Consider the following 13,865-nt stretch of genomic DNA (forward strand, 5'->3'; position numbering starts at 1 on the left):
TAATCCCAGCTGAAGCAGGTTGTCAGAAATTTTAGATAAGCCGTCTAGAGAGAGAAAGAGGAATGTTGTGATCAGGCCTTCACCTTACAGCGAATTTCTTTGCAAGAAAATGAAAACAAAGCACAGAGATCACAGACTTTGGAGCCTGCTAAACTTTGCATAGTAAAAGTCCCAGCTCTGTTACTTCACTTGGGTAAATTACTTGGTCTCCTGGAGCCTCAGTGTTCTTGGTAAAGTGGGAGCATAATATATAACTTGCAGTTTGTTATTAAAAATTAAATCAGAAAATATATGTAAAATGCCCAGCGTCGGATATAGCACACAGTAGAATATCAGTATATTTCAGTTGTTTTAACTTAGCATCTGAGCTGCAAACTAGACAATTCACGTAATAAGAGGAGAGAAATTGCTTACTTCCTGTTTATGCAGGAAAAAGTTTAGCTGCAAGAATCCAGTTTTGTCGCTGCACTGGCTGATGCTTCCCTGCTCCAGGTTGGTTGACCTTGTTGAATAAACCCACTAATTTGGTCTAGATTTTTCTCTATAGAGCTTTAGTTGTGTAAGCCATATCCCTGATAAAAGGGTCACAGCCATGATGAAGCAGGCGGAGGAACCCCTCCTTTTGTTCATGGTTACTTGATTGTTTTTCCATCTCTTTTGTGCTTTCCTCATGCCCTGTGAATGTCCGGGACTCAAAGTCTCTGTAGGTATCAGAAGAGGCACACCAACCTGCATGGGAGTGAGGTGATCCGCCAGAGAGAGAACCTAGATTCCAATCACGGTTTTTGCCTCTGAAGTTATACGACCCTAGACTCTGTGATGCTTAACCTTTTGTTTACCCCTGACCTCAGCTTGACCATAATGGTTATTGGGAAATTCACCACCATCCAAAAGGAATGTTTGGAAGGTTAATGACATAATTGTGCCTAATCCTGATGATGAGGGGAGAGTAAATGTCTACGTTCTGGAAGTGCGTAATAAATCTTGGAGGTAAATTGCATTTCCCCTATTGAACTAAACATATCCTAAAGGAAAACCATATGAAGACCTTTCAGTTTTAAGGTCTTTATTCCCTTCAGGGGCCTGCAAGAGTTCCAGAACTTCTAGAGTGGGGAAAATCTATTCCCAGCACAAATAGAACTTTTGATCTTAAAGGGCTCTGAGTTCCCTACAAGGAAGACACTTTGTGCTATTATCTAGTTAGGTCAGCGTGCAACATTTTCCTTGCAGCCTTCACTGAAACAGTTGTCACGCCTGTTTCCAGAACAGGGGAACTTAGATTGTTCAGCTCATGTTTCATTTTTTTCTGGATTAAAGCCTTCACAGACCACTCTCTCTACCTGATGCTGCTTTAGGATACAAGTTGGACCCCAAATCTAGACCTTCCTAAAAACCTTCCCCTGCCTGTAGGAAGGTACCCTTTTAAATCATTGAAACCTCAGTTACCTGAGATCACAAGTTTCACTTGACCTAAGGGGAGAATGGAAGAAAAAAAATGTGAGGGTGGGCCCGACCACCTGGGAGAATATGGGGAAAATGGGAAGGAGAGGGCAAAGTTCTTCGTGCTTCCCAGGGTCAGCTATGAATTTTAAGCAAAGGATTAATTCTATGTAAAGATGAAAACTAGATATTTGTGAGCATGTACTATCTTCTATGTGTGATGCAAGGCATGTTCACATGCATTATCTGGCTTAATTTTTGCATCAACTTTCTGAAGGGGTGTTATTATCACCATCTTTACAGACTGGGAAAGAGTGATTAAGTTATTTGCCCAAAGTCACATAGCTTATAAATAAGAGCGAGGATTCAAATCCAGAGTAGTGTGGCTCCTACATTCATGCTTCCCCTTCCCACCCCCACTATAAACCAAGATCCTTTTGGAAATAGCAAAGACTTACTTCACCTTTCTCTTCTACTTAGTTGCTTCACCCCTTTGTGACTTTTCTCCCCAAGGATTTTGGGAAATTCAATGGTATTAAGGCATGTGAGCACAAGAAAATGGAGGCAATAAGCTTTTTGCAAACTTGATGATAACCATTACTGCAAATACTATTGTATTTGTAGTTGTAAAGTGCTTAGGATATGAATTCAACCCTATTATTACCTAGTAATAGTATGTATTATTATAATAACATACAATTATTTGGCTTGGGTAAAATTGGAATGGTGTATATTTAAGATGTCACCCGTGTTCTATTTTTCTAGACTCACTGAAAAATACAGTTTAATGAATTGCATCAAAATCTGTATCTCATAGGAAGTTGATTTGTCTTAAATTTTCACATCAAATTTCCACCTTTACTCAGGAACTTCCTGTTTTCCAGTAACATTCACCAATTCAAATTTATTAACATTGAAAAATGCCTTAATCAAATAGCATACAGATGTCACATAATTCTTGATATGAGATGTATCCATGGGAACCACTTGGCCCAACTAGCTAAATGCCTAGTTACTTGGAAAAAGTCTGCTCCTAGCTCCAGACTGCTGGGCAAGAAGCCCCAGAGACTAGATGCTGACAACTGGACGCTGCCAACACCATGAGATCCTTTCCCACTGCAGTGGGCTTACTAGGTACCCCTGCCACTACAGAAGATACCTAATTAGCAGGCAATAATTCTTCAACTCTTTAACCTTTGACTTTCGGAGGGCATCTCTCCTTTCCCCTTTGTGCCCATTACAATTGACTAGAAGAGGCGATTAAAGTCAATATATAACATTCTGTAACTTTTTAGCACTGGTGATTTAAAAAAATAGTTGGTAGATAATTTTGAAATAATAAGCTCAAATGAGTTTTTAAAAAATATCCTGGTCCTGAGAAATTCATTTCTCTGACTTTATATATTTGATGTACATATTTCACATATTTGAACACTTCAAATATTTGAACACTTCAAATATTTGAACACATATTTATTGATCACCTATGATCGCTCCAGTCCTCTATAAGCTTATAATGTGGTATACAAGTAAATGCAATATACTAAGTTTGACATAAGGAAGTATGTGGTCTGTGATATGTACCTTATTACCACCACCAGCAAGGATTATTCAGTTCAACAGTCTTGTTGCTTGTGTGTTGTGTGCTAGACTCAGTGCTAGATTATGAGGATAGCAAGGTGAATCAAAAATGGATCCTTGGATACCCAGTGTTAGGATTTAAAAAAAGTCTTATGAAGGGTGATGGCTAAATAAATAAATGACATTTAGGAATATCAGCATACTTAGGAACAGGCTGGGGCTGCTCGCATCTCAGAAATTTTGGCTTGGCGATAATGCCAACCTCTGCTCCTATTTGCTTAAGAATCTCCTGTTGCATTCCTGGCTACCTTCAGTTTAGAAGTCTTTAGGGCCCAGCTTGGAAGCTGTTTGTTTGCTAGTGGAGGAGAGGGGGTGGGTATGTAGTATGAGCGTTGCCTCTGTGAAGGTGCTAGATCAAACCCAAGTTCCTGGGAACCTTTCAGGAGATGGAGGTTTACTAGGGCTTGGACCTCATCCACCATTGTAGCCAAGGGCCCAGAATCAAGTTAGGTAATAGAGACTGGATCCAGCTTGCCCAAGGGTTTGGCAGGAACACAAGTGTCTGTGCGCCTGCTGGTGCATCATGTTGGTTCTGTGCCTGCTTCAGGGAAACGCTGAGATTGTGTTGATTACCATGCATCTAAATATCAGACCTCCATCCAAGTGGTTTGCTTTAATTCCCTGGATGGGGCAGGTGGGACCCAAGACCCCCTCTGCGCAGACTTTCCCTGCTTAGGTCCCTTCTTGCTCTCAGTTGCTTGCCCTATGGGGCAGGGTGCAAACGCTTTTTGGTTGCTGGCTGCCCCAAGGGACAGGGTGAGTCTTGTTTAGCAAGGAAGAAGCCAGTGAATCTAGCTTTTGTTTTGCAATCCTTTGGGATATGCTTACAACAGAGGATTTCATGATGAGTAAATTTTGGTCAATCTAAAAGGAAAATACATCCACGGATGTATTTGTCTTCTGGCTGTGGTTTCTGAAGTCATTAAATTACATTAAAAGTACTTCTCTCATTGTCACTGGTCTTTTACTATTCAATTAGACATTTAAAAAGATGATAGGTGGGCGAAAGATAAAAAGCTGAATGATTGTCTCTGCCTTGGGGGAGATGTTCTCATTGAAAGGAAGTGCACTGCTGGGCAATGCAGGGAGGTCATTTATGGGCAGCTGGATGGTTAAAATTCTATCTTCTGCTGCTCTGTTTTCTCTCTCAAAGTGTAGCTTAGCTTTGCCAGACTAGTTATTTTAAGCTATTGCAAACAGTTTCAAAGCTTTATCTTTGCCCTTGGCTCCAGTAAAGTGGTGACCCCCTGTGCAGTGCTCTCTTGGCATTAAAATAGATCTGAGCTGCTCAAGGGCTGGGGAGGAGGTGGGTTGTTGCAGAGAGGGAAGGCAGACAACAGGGTGGGGGATGCTTTCAGGGCTAGACCATTAAGGGTGCTTCTTTAGGAAGCTTGAGGGATAGAAATGCAGTTCTGGACAATGTGTAAACCTAAGCATCATTTTAAAAGCCTTTTTGGTATTAGCAAAGGAAATCCATTCAGGCTACTTTGTATTTCATTTCTTTTGTTTTCTTGTTTTAAAATTCATATTTCCCGTTTATGATAGGTATCTATCTATCCATCCATCCATCCATCTATACTAGCATCTAGTTTTGGAGAGAGATTTCAGTAGTGAGAGAGAGAGAAAGATGTTGAGAAAGGTATTTTGAGCATTCTGCCTAGGAGTTTCAGTCAATAGAAAAAGCAGTGTCCAGGAGATAGTACTGGACTGTTATTAGTTAGAATGCCTGAATTGTTCATAAGAAACCAGCACAAATTGTGGACTGAAGTGTCCCCTGCATCTGGAGTCTGTTGGGGGAAGTGTTGGCACTGGGGAGGTATAGGTACAGATGGGACATCTTACCATCTGTGAGCTCTCCATGTCAGGCAGGGGATCAGACAAGCCCTAAGTGAGCGGGTAGATTAATTAGAGGGAATTTGGATGAGGTTATTTCCTCCCTTATTGGCTCAAGACTCTCCCAAATCTCATTACTAGGATTCTTTTTGTTGGCTTATGGCCTTGTTACTGTCCCATAGCTGTCTTATCAGGTTTTTACACCTTAGTGTGAATTAGTTTATTGGCTTCTTTTCTTAGAACTAGGGAGAATGATGAGTAGATAATGAGGGAGAGGGCAAAAGGGAAAAAGGTAAGGAAAGTGAAAGTTTGGGTGTGCTGCAGGTCAGCTTCTTCTGATGGAAACCCTTGCCCCGCAGGGCCTGCCAGCAGCGGCACCGCCTGTACTCTTCAGTTCTCCAAACAGAACCTTCTTTCCATTATTGAGATGTGGCATCTGTTTTAAATTATGTCACTTGTACCAAGATAGTCAAGTGATTGGCACCTTCTTCAGAATAAGTGTGAAGGTAATGAGCCAGATGCTTCCAGGAGAGTATGTTATTACCTGCATGTAAGTTAGTCACAGGGTTGTGCATTCATTTTTTTAGGCCACCATTAAATTACTTCTACAGAGTACATTTTTATTTTTTATTTTATTTTATTATTTTTGAGATGGAGTCTTGCTCTGTCACCCTGGTTGGAGTGCAGTGGCGTGACCTTGGCTCACTGCAACCTCTGCCTCCCAGTTCAAGTGATACCCCTGCCCCAGCCTCCCAAGTAACTGGGACTACAGGCACATGCCACCACACCCAGCTAATTGTGGTGTGTGTGTGTGTGTGTGTGTGTGTGTGTGTGTTTGAGACAATGTCTCGCTTTGTCGCCCAGGCTGGAGTGCAACGACATGATCTCGACTCACTACAACTTCCACCTCCCAGGTTCAAGTGGTTCTTCTGCCTCAGCCTCCCTAGTAGCTGGGATTTCAGGCGCCTGCCACCATGCCCTGCTAATTTTTGCATATTTAGTGAAGACAGGGCTTCACCATGTTGGTGAGGCTGGTCTCAAACTCCCGACCTCAAGCAATCCACCCCCCTCAGCCTCCCACAGTGCTGGGATTACAGGTGTAAGCCACCATGCCCGGCCCTAGAGAGTATATTTTAAATCACTCCTCTGTGGCTTGAAGTTATTGTATGTGTAAAGAATGGATTCTCTTGTCTCGATGTAATATCTTTCCTCCAAATAATAATAATTAAAAACACTTAACACTAGGGATTTGTGTATTGATTTACCAGCATCTCTTAATCGGGTTCCATAAAATCTTTATAAGGTCTCCAGCAGGGAAATATATTATTAATCCCATTTTTCTAAAAGATAAGCCTCTGAAGTTAGGCCAAACTGCTTACTAAGATAAATTGCTAGACTTATTTTTGTCTTTTAGGTGAATCCCCTCGGCTGTTGGGTTATCCAAACTCTTCATATCATTCAGGTCCCATTTAAGTAACATCTCATGTATATATACCTATTTTTAATGAACATTGAGGGCTGTTACTATGTTTCCCAGAATCTTCTTTTCTTTGTGGTTTCAGGTTAGCATTGGCCACAGGTTTTTGCCCAAGATTTGAAAAGCCAAAGTGACCTTGGCTTATATTATATTCTGAAGGTAGGTGGTAGGTCCCAGGCACTGCAGCAGCTCACACATGTGGTGGAGTCTGCTGCTCACCTAGTTGGTGTAGGGCAACTCCCAAAGCTGAAGCTTCTCCAGCTCTTCCTATCTCTTCCATCAGCGTCTCCAAGTGCTAAGGCAAGTGGGTGTGTCGCCCAGGGCATCAGGACTGAGATGGTGGGAGACAGATAGAGGTCCCAGCTCATCCTTATGGTTTCTAGTTTGTTCTTATTTTCACTTTATATTCAGTTTTCCCTCCTAGCTGTCTCTCTGGCTGAACTATAGAGAATTAACTATAGCGGACCAACTCTAGTCACAGTGACCATAGCCTGCATGGACTTCTTCATCAGCCTGCAAATACTGCTCCTACAATTGCATATGGTCTAACCTCTATAATAAGTCCATTTTCTATATTATTTGTAGTAATGTAGTGATGACTGTGTAACCCTGCATAATACCTAGAAATTTAGATTTATTTAACAAGCATGTGAAATGTAAGCTACATGAGGGTTTCCGAGAAGTTACCAAACCATTTCTGAATATAGATAATATTTCTTAAATACAAGATGCCAGGGGTAGAGATAGAGCAAGAGATTATAATGGTGCAATGTAAGAAGTAATAGGGTAGCAATATAGTAAACTTTTTTTTACCGTGTAATATCCTGTCCCCAGAATAGTGCTTGACACATAATAACTCCAAACTAAGTATTAATTGGGTTAGAGTCACAAGTTTGAGCTCTTTAACTATGAAGAGATAAGATATGCAGTTCCCTATGTTTTGATTTTATCTTGCATTTCAGATGCCTGTGAGACTTCCAACTAGAGATTTGGGATTTGACAACCGGTTCTATGGGTCTGATGTCAGTAGAAAAATCTGGATGGAATCTATGTAAATTTGGGGACTATTAATGTATAATGGGCATGGATAAGAAGTCAGGAAGAGATAAGAGGGGAGATGGGCTGAGGAAAGAACCTTGGAAAACAAAATTGAATATTATACCAAATTCTTACTTTCTGGTAATTGAATTATAGAGCCACACCTTTGGCTTCATGGTTGATGAGGTACACATTTATACCTTGACATTAGGCTGGGCTACCTGACTGACTTTGGCTAATGAAATGTTAGTGGACTTGATGTGAGCAGAGGTTGAAATGTGCTTGAGGAGTTGGACTTCCCCTCTTCTGTTCTGGTGATCTGCCCATGAGAGAAACATGCTCCCAGGGGCTGCTGTTCCTTCAGGCTGGGCCCAGAATCAAAACAGGTAGAGATTAGAGTCCAACTTGCAACCCAGAGTCAAGCCCAGCTGGCACACACTCTGATGCTGAGCCCACCCCGGTTTGGCTAAATTATAGTTCACCTGCTGACTTGAAAATGTGGGAATAAATGCTTGAATAAATCCCTGAGTTTTGGGATTGTTAGACAGCATTATTGTAGCAATTGCTGACTAATATACACAGCAAATATAAACTGAAGAAAAATAACTTATGAAGGGATCTGAGAAGAAAGGGCCAGACAGGTAAGGGAGAACTCAGGAGCAAGGAGTATTGTAGGTGCCAAGAAGAGAGGGTTTCAACAAGGAAGAAGTGGCAATCAGTTTCAAGTGCTTGAAAGGTCGAGAAAGTCAAGGACCATAATGGAATTCACTGGATTTGACAATGATGAGATTGATGAAATTTGTATCTGATTCCTACAAATTTCTCTGTGAAGTAGGAGATGCAATCTTCTGAGAGTGAGGAGGAAGAACAACAGGCCTGGAATAAAGTGGTAAAAGTTTGAAAATTCACTGAAGGGAAGGGGAGATAGAGACCATGTGATTTTTCTCTAGCAATGACCATAACCTTGATAAAAGAAAAATCTAGGTGATTGATGTGGTGTTGGAGATTGTTGGGATGTGTTAATAAAAAGGCAAACATGTTCTTGTCAATCCCATCTATTATTGGCCCTTCTGAGCACTAGAATCCATAATGTATACTTTTCAACTTTTTCATATGTTATATTCTTTCTGGCTTTATGTGCTAACAGTGTTTTATCTCTCTTTCCCTCTCTCTGTTTATTCATTCACCCATTCATCTGTCTGTCCACCCACTCATCCGTCCATTCTTTATATTAGTCCCCCAAGGATATGAGGGAATTTATACATAATGCTACATTGAAATGTTAAATTAAAAATACAAAATTCAGAATCAAGGAAAATATAGATAAGAACATATTAGTCACATAGTAAGTACCCAAAACAATTTTTGATTGATCGATCAGGTAGCAACCAGAAAAATATGGCTTATAGACCTCGTTCTAGATCTAGAGTTCCTGCTTCAGGCATCTACCGCTGTAATTAAGTCACGTTTTATGAAAAAAGAGGAATTTGAGAAAGCTAACATGAAATATGGGAATATTTAAACAATAAACTCTCAGTATGAAAAGTTAAAATAAATTCTCCTTTGTGTCTTAAATTACATAGGGAAGGAAAGCATTTTTATGTAATTTCCTCCATTCTTACGAGACCATGTGATCAGTCTCTCTTGTCATACCTGCCCCTTAGGATGGATAAAACAAGTAGTGCTGTCAGTTGTTAGACTTCTGCATGGAAAAGATATTAGTGTTTACCTTTTGGGGAGATGGGCAAAAGACTGCAAAATACACAGTGAAATTTATTTTTTTTGTACACACGAAAAACTTTTACCTACTTTAAAAGGAGAGAGCTTTCTTCATTGCATTTGCTTAATTTTATAATGCGTACCTAGAAAAATACAGAGTTATTTCTAGGAAAAGAAGTTTGGTTATCTTGGTTAATTAGTTCCTTTTTTAGCTCCTCTTCAACTGAGAGGAAAATGAAATTGGTATCATAAGCCCTATGTGATAATCATATTTCATAATTATGCTATTACTAGTACCTTAACAATGGATTTAAAAGGCTGGTTCATCTCCCTTTAAAGTTTAATATTCACATAAATTGAAAATCATTTAGCAATCATACCTATATGTCTCCTTGGGTTAGAAAGAGCTTTTTAAGAAAATAAAATATAAATCAGTCCAAGTATCTCAGTCTTCAGGACCACAATTTCCTCCAGTTCTTCTGGCAACACAATTAACTCCAGTCATTTCCCAGACCTTCCCTACAGGGCCACAGGTGCTGTGATAATCTGGCAACAGGATGTTCTCCCAGACAAGTGACAAATCCCTATTGATAATATCCAAAGTTTTGATCACTGCACATATTCCCTTGACTTTTAAGGTAGCTTTTCCTTGCTCTTTCAATCAGCATCTGGATTGTAACCATTTCATAGAACTTAATCAATTTATTCATTCAATAAATACACTTTTTTAGGACCTACTATGTGCCAGGCATTGCACAGGACCTGGGAATACAATGATGAACCAGATTGTGTATGTATTTATGGGACATTCTGTTTAGTGGTGAAGACAGAATAATACAGAGTAAGAACTCTCATTGTATTTCTATTTCTTTGTTTCTCCCACTCAATGCGTCTAAAACTGGGGCAGGGAAGTAGGAGTCTATGGACGTACTCCTTGAAGTCCGTATTTTCTATGGCAATTTAAAAAGCTTAAATTCACTTTGATGGTAATTAAATTTTTTCAAGTATATTCTTGGTCGTCTTGATAACTACTTTATAACTGAGTAACATCCTACCGTTTCTGTGCTGAAGTGTACATTTATGTTTACTCAAAAAATCAGTTTTAATAAACAATCATTCACACTGAGAGATGTTTTTTCTATACTATGACATCATTGATTGCATTATTGTAAAGCTGTTAATCCTAAGTTTTTGGTTTGTTATCTAGTATGTAAATTTTATATGTAAATTTGTTTTGGTTGCACAGTTGCATAAATACAGCAGAAATAATTAATCCAAGTTTTATGCTTTTGTTTATATTTAGTAACATTATGATAAAAGCCATTTAAGTCAAAAGAGGGAAGGGTTTACACTTTTCTTGAAAATTATAGGATAATTTTCCTTTAAAAGAAGTACCTGCTTTACTTGTGTTTGAGATAGTTCTGGTTCCCTGTCAGTAATCTTTCAGAAAAGCTGTCTGAGAAAATCCCTTTTCTTCATTTCCTTTGTGTTGGTGAAAACTGTCATCTGACAGGTTATGATCTTCCTTATTCCACCCTCAGCTCCTGAAGTGAGGGGGTGTCCAGCTAAGTGTGTTAGCAGAGTATAATTTAGAAATACCAAAGGGCTGAGTGTTTTTTTTTTAACCCCATTAAAAAGTCTTTAAGTGAAAACATTTAAGCAAGGTTAAGCACAGTAACCCTCTGGGTTATCTGTGAGTCAGATTTTCAGTTTTAAATCGGGCTATGTGTACTCCTAGCATACGATGAGCTATGGAGGATGTAAGAAGATGGAGGATATGACCATCACATTTTCATGGTGGTAAAAATTAGAAAACAAAAACAAATGCTACCTATGGGGTAAAATGCAATTTGCATGCATGTTTAAGTGAAAACTTCAAAGGAATTCCAAGTTTGAAGTCAGACACTGCTTTGGAATATGCTAGCAAACATTCCAGGGTCTGGCAATCTCTCTTCTCTGTCTTAAAGGGCTACTTTGGCAGAAACCTTTGGAAAGCATTGTGCAGGAGAAATGCTACTCAGGGCAAGAAACCTGAAGTTGTCCCCTTCCTACCAGATCCTGAGTGTTTGCCTGGAAGATTGTGAAGATTTTCTTTTGCGAGATTTCTTGTGGTAGCATTATCAAATCTTGGGTTTTTTTCTGGCTCTCCTTACCACCCTGTCATGATAGTGGTTGCACTTTTCGTTCAATCGACAGCAGAGTGCATATTGCACATAAGGAGTTGAAGACATTTGCAATGACATCTCCCTCTGAGATCTTATATCTACAGATTGGAAACCACTGAAGTAGTTGATGGTCTCTTCATCTGACCATCTCATGCTCATCATGTCCTGGTCTCTGCCAACCAGTGTATCAAGTTTACTCATTCATTCAACAAAATTACAAGCTTCCTGAAGTGCAAGGAGCTGTCTACATGTAATTGGGAGCTCTAAACTTGCGTTCCCACATCTCTCTCTTCTCCATTAAATATGCTGTCTCCTTGCATTTGGTTTAAATGCATTATCTATTTAATGTTGGCTCATTAGCCTTAATGTCTGTTTTAGTCAGGCTGAATCAATTAAAACACTAGTTAAGTTGGATCAGATCTCTAGTTTACCCCTCCAGTTTGGTGACTGAAGAAGCAGCAGGCCAAATAGCCAAATCTGGATCCAGAGACATCAGTCCATTTATCTCCTCAGTCATTTTAAAGCTTTGTATGAAACTGTCTGCCAACATTTTGAGTCTATCCCTTTGCTTGGTATAGTCTCTGTCTTTGAATAGTGATTCTTAAAGCAGGTGGTGGTGGTATGTGGCATGTGTGTTTGTATATTTTGGAAAGCATATGGTAAAATTATTGTCTGACTTATTTCTAATCTCAATATTTAATTTTTTCACATAACAGCAAAGGGAGGCATATGACTTTTTTGTTTATAAAAGAAGGCATGGATTTTAAAGAGATATTAAGGTCATATTGCAAAATACAACCTTAGAATTTAGAGAGAGTGAAATCTTGCCTGTGTTCCAGATGTCACCTAACACTGTTACATAGTGATAACATGCTATTTTTAATGCTCCGTTCCTGATAATTTAGTAATTGCTTCTTATTAGTTTAGATTTCCAGCAGTCTCTACATCTTGAGAACAGGAAGTAAAATCAAAACAAACAGAAGGCTTTAGTGACTTTGAAATATATGTTCTAAAGCTAGTAAGCCACTCTGCATGTGTTCATTCAGACCCGTTAACTCTCATATTGTACAAAATTCAAACAACCTGGTGAGGCAGAGTCTGTTGTTGTCTATCCCATGATTCTCAGACTTTATGTCTGGGATGGGGCTTGGTAATTTGTGTCTAACAAGTTCTCAGATAATGCTGGTCTGGGAATCAAGCTTTAGGAACAACTGGCCAGCCTGGTACGGTGGCTCACGCTTGTAATCCCAGCACTTTGGGAGGCCGAGGTGGGCAGATCACCTGAGGCCAGGAGTTTGCGACCAGCCAGGCCAACATGGTGAAACCCTGTCTCTACTAAAAATACAAAAATTAGCTGGGCGAGGTGGCGGGCGCCTGTAGTCCCAGCTACTCCGGAGGCTGACGCAGGAGAATGGCATGAACCCAGGAGGCGGAGCCTGCAGTGAGCTGAGATCGCGCCACTGCACTCCAACCTGGGTGACAGCGAGACTCCGTCTCAAAAAAAAAAAAAAAAAAAAAATTAGCTGAGCATGGTGGCAGTGCCTGTAATCCCAGCTACTTGGGAGGCTGAGGCAGGAGAGTTGCTTGAACCCAGGAGGCGGAGGTTGAGGGAGCTGAGATCGCACAACTGTACTCCAGCCTGGGCAGCAATAGTGAAGCAAAACAAACAAAAAACAACTGGCCTATCCCGATATCCATTTTCCCCTTCCCCTTAGAAATAAAAGTCAAATTTTATTTAGGGTGGCAATGCATCCATTAGGGTGACATTCTATTTCCCAGCTTTCATTTTAGCAGTGGGGTCATGTGGCTCAGTTATGGCCCATAAGATGAAATAGAAATGTTGGTAGTACCTCTAGGACAATAGTATAAAAAAAAAAAAGAGTATGCTTTGTTTATTCTTCCCTTCCCTGTTTCTACAGCTTAGAACATGGTTGCAATGGTTAGAGCTCCAGTAGCCTTCTTAGATTATGAAAAAGTCACATATGGCAGAGCAAACTCATAGAGTCTCGAATGGCCTTGTGGAGTCTTCCTGCCTGGGTTGCTTACCTCTGCACTTCCTTTACAGAGGCGAATACACCTTTTGTGTTTAAGCTACTACAGTTGAGTTTCTGTTACAGCTGAACTTAACCCTAACTAGTACACTTTGTTAGTTTGATTTTTCAGCAGCTTCAAAGGACCAAATGAGAAGCAGGAAGGGCTGCTTCTGGTTGCAAGTGAGAAAAAAGAAAAATTATTACAGACCAGAAAATCAATTAATGGTGAGGTGGCTGACTTCAAGCCAGTGAGAAGGTAGGAAAAGGTGTAGAATATTCATTTTTTTTTTTTTAATTGAACATAGTTGAAGTTGACAAGGCAAACTTCAGGTGCTTTTTGTTTTTGGAGACAGAGTCTCGGTTCTGTAACCCAGGCTGGAGTGCTGTGGTACGATCTCAGCTCACTGCAACCTTCACCTTCCAGGTTCAAGCGATTCTCCTGCCTCAGCCTCCCGAGTAGCTGGGATTACTAGCATCATCGTGCCTGATTAATTTTTGTATTTTTAGTGGAGACTAGTT

This window comes from Pongo abelii, chromosome 10 (genome assembly GCF_028885655.2).
Source record: "Pongo abelii isolate AG06213 chromosome 10, NHGRI_mPonAbe1-v2.0_pri, whole genome shotgun sequence".
NCBI classification, from domain to species: domain Eukaryota; kingdom Metazoa; phylum Chordata; class Mammalia; order Primates; family Hominidae; genus Pongo; species Pongo abelii.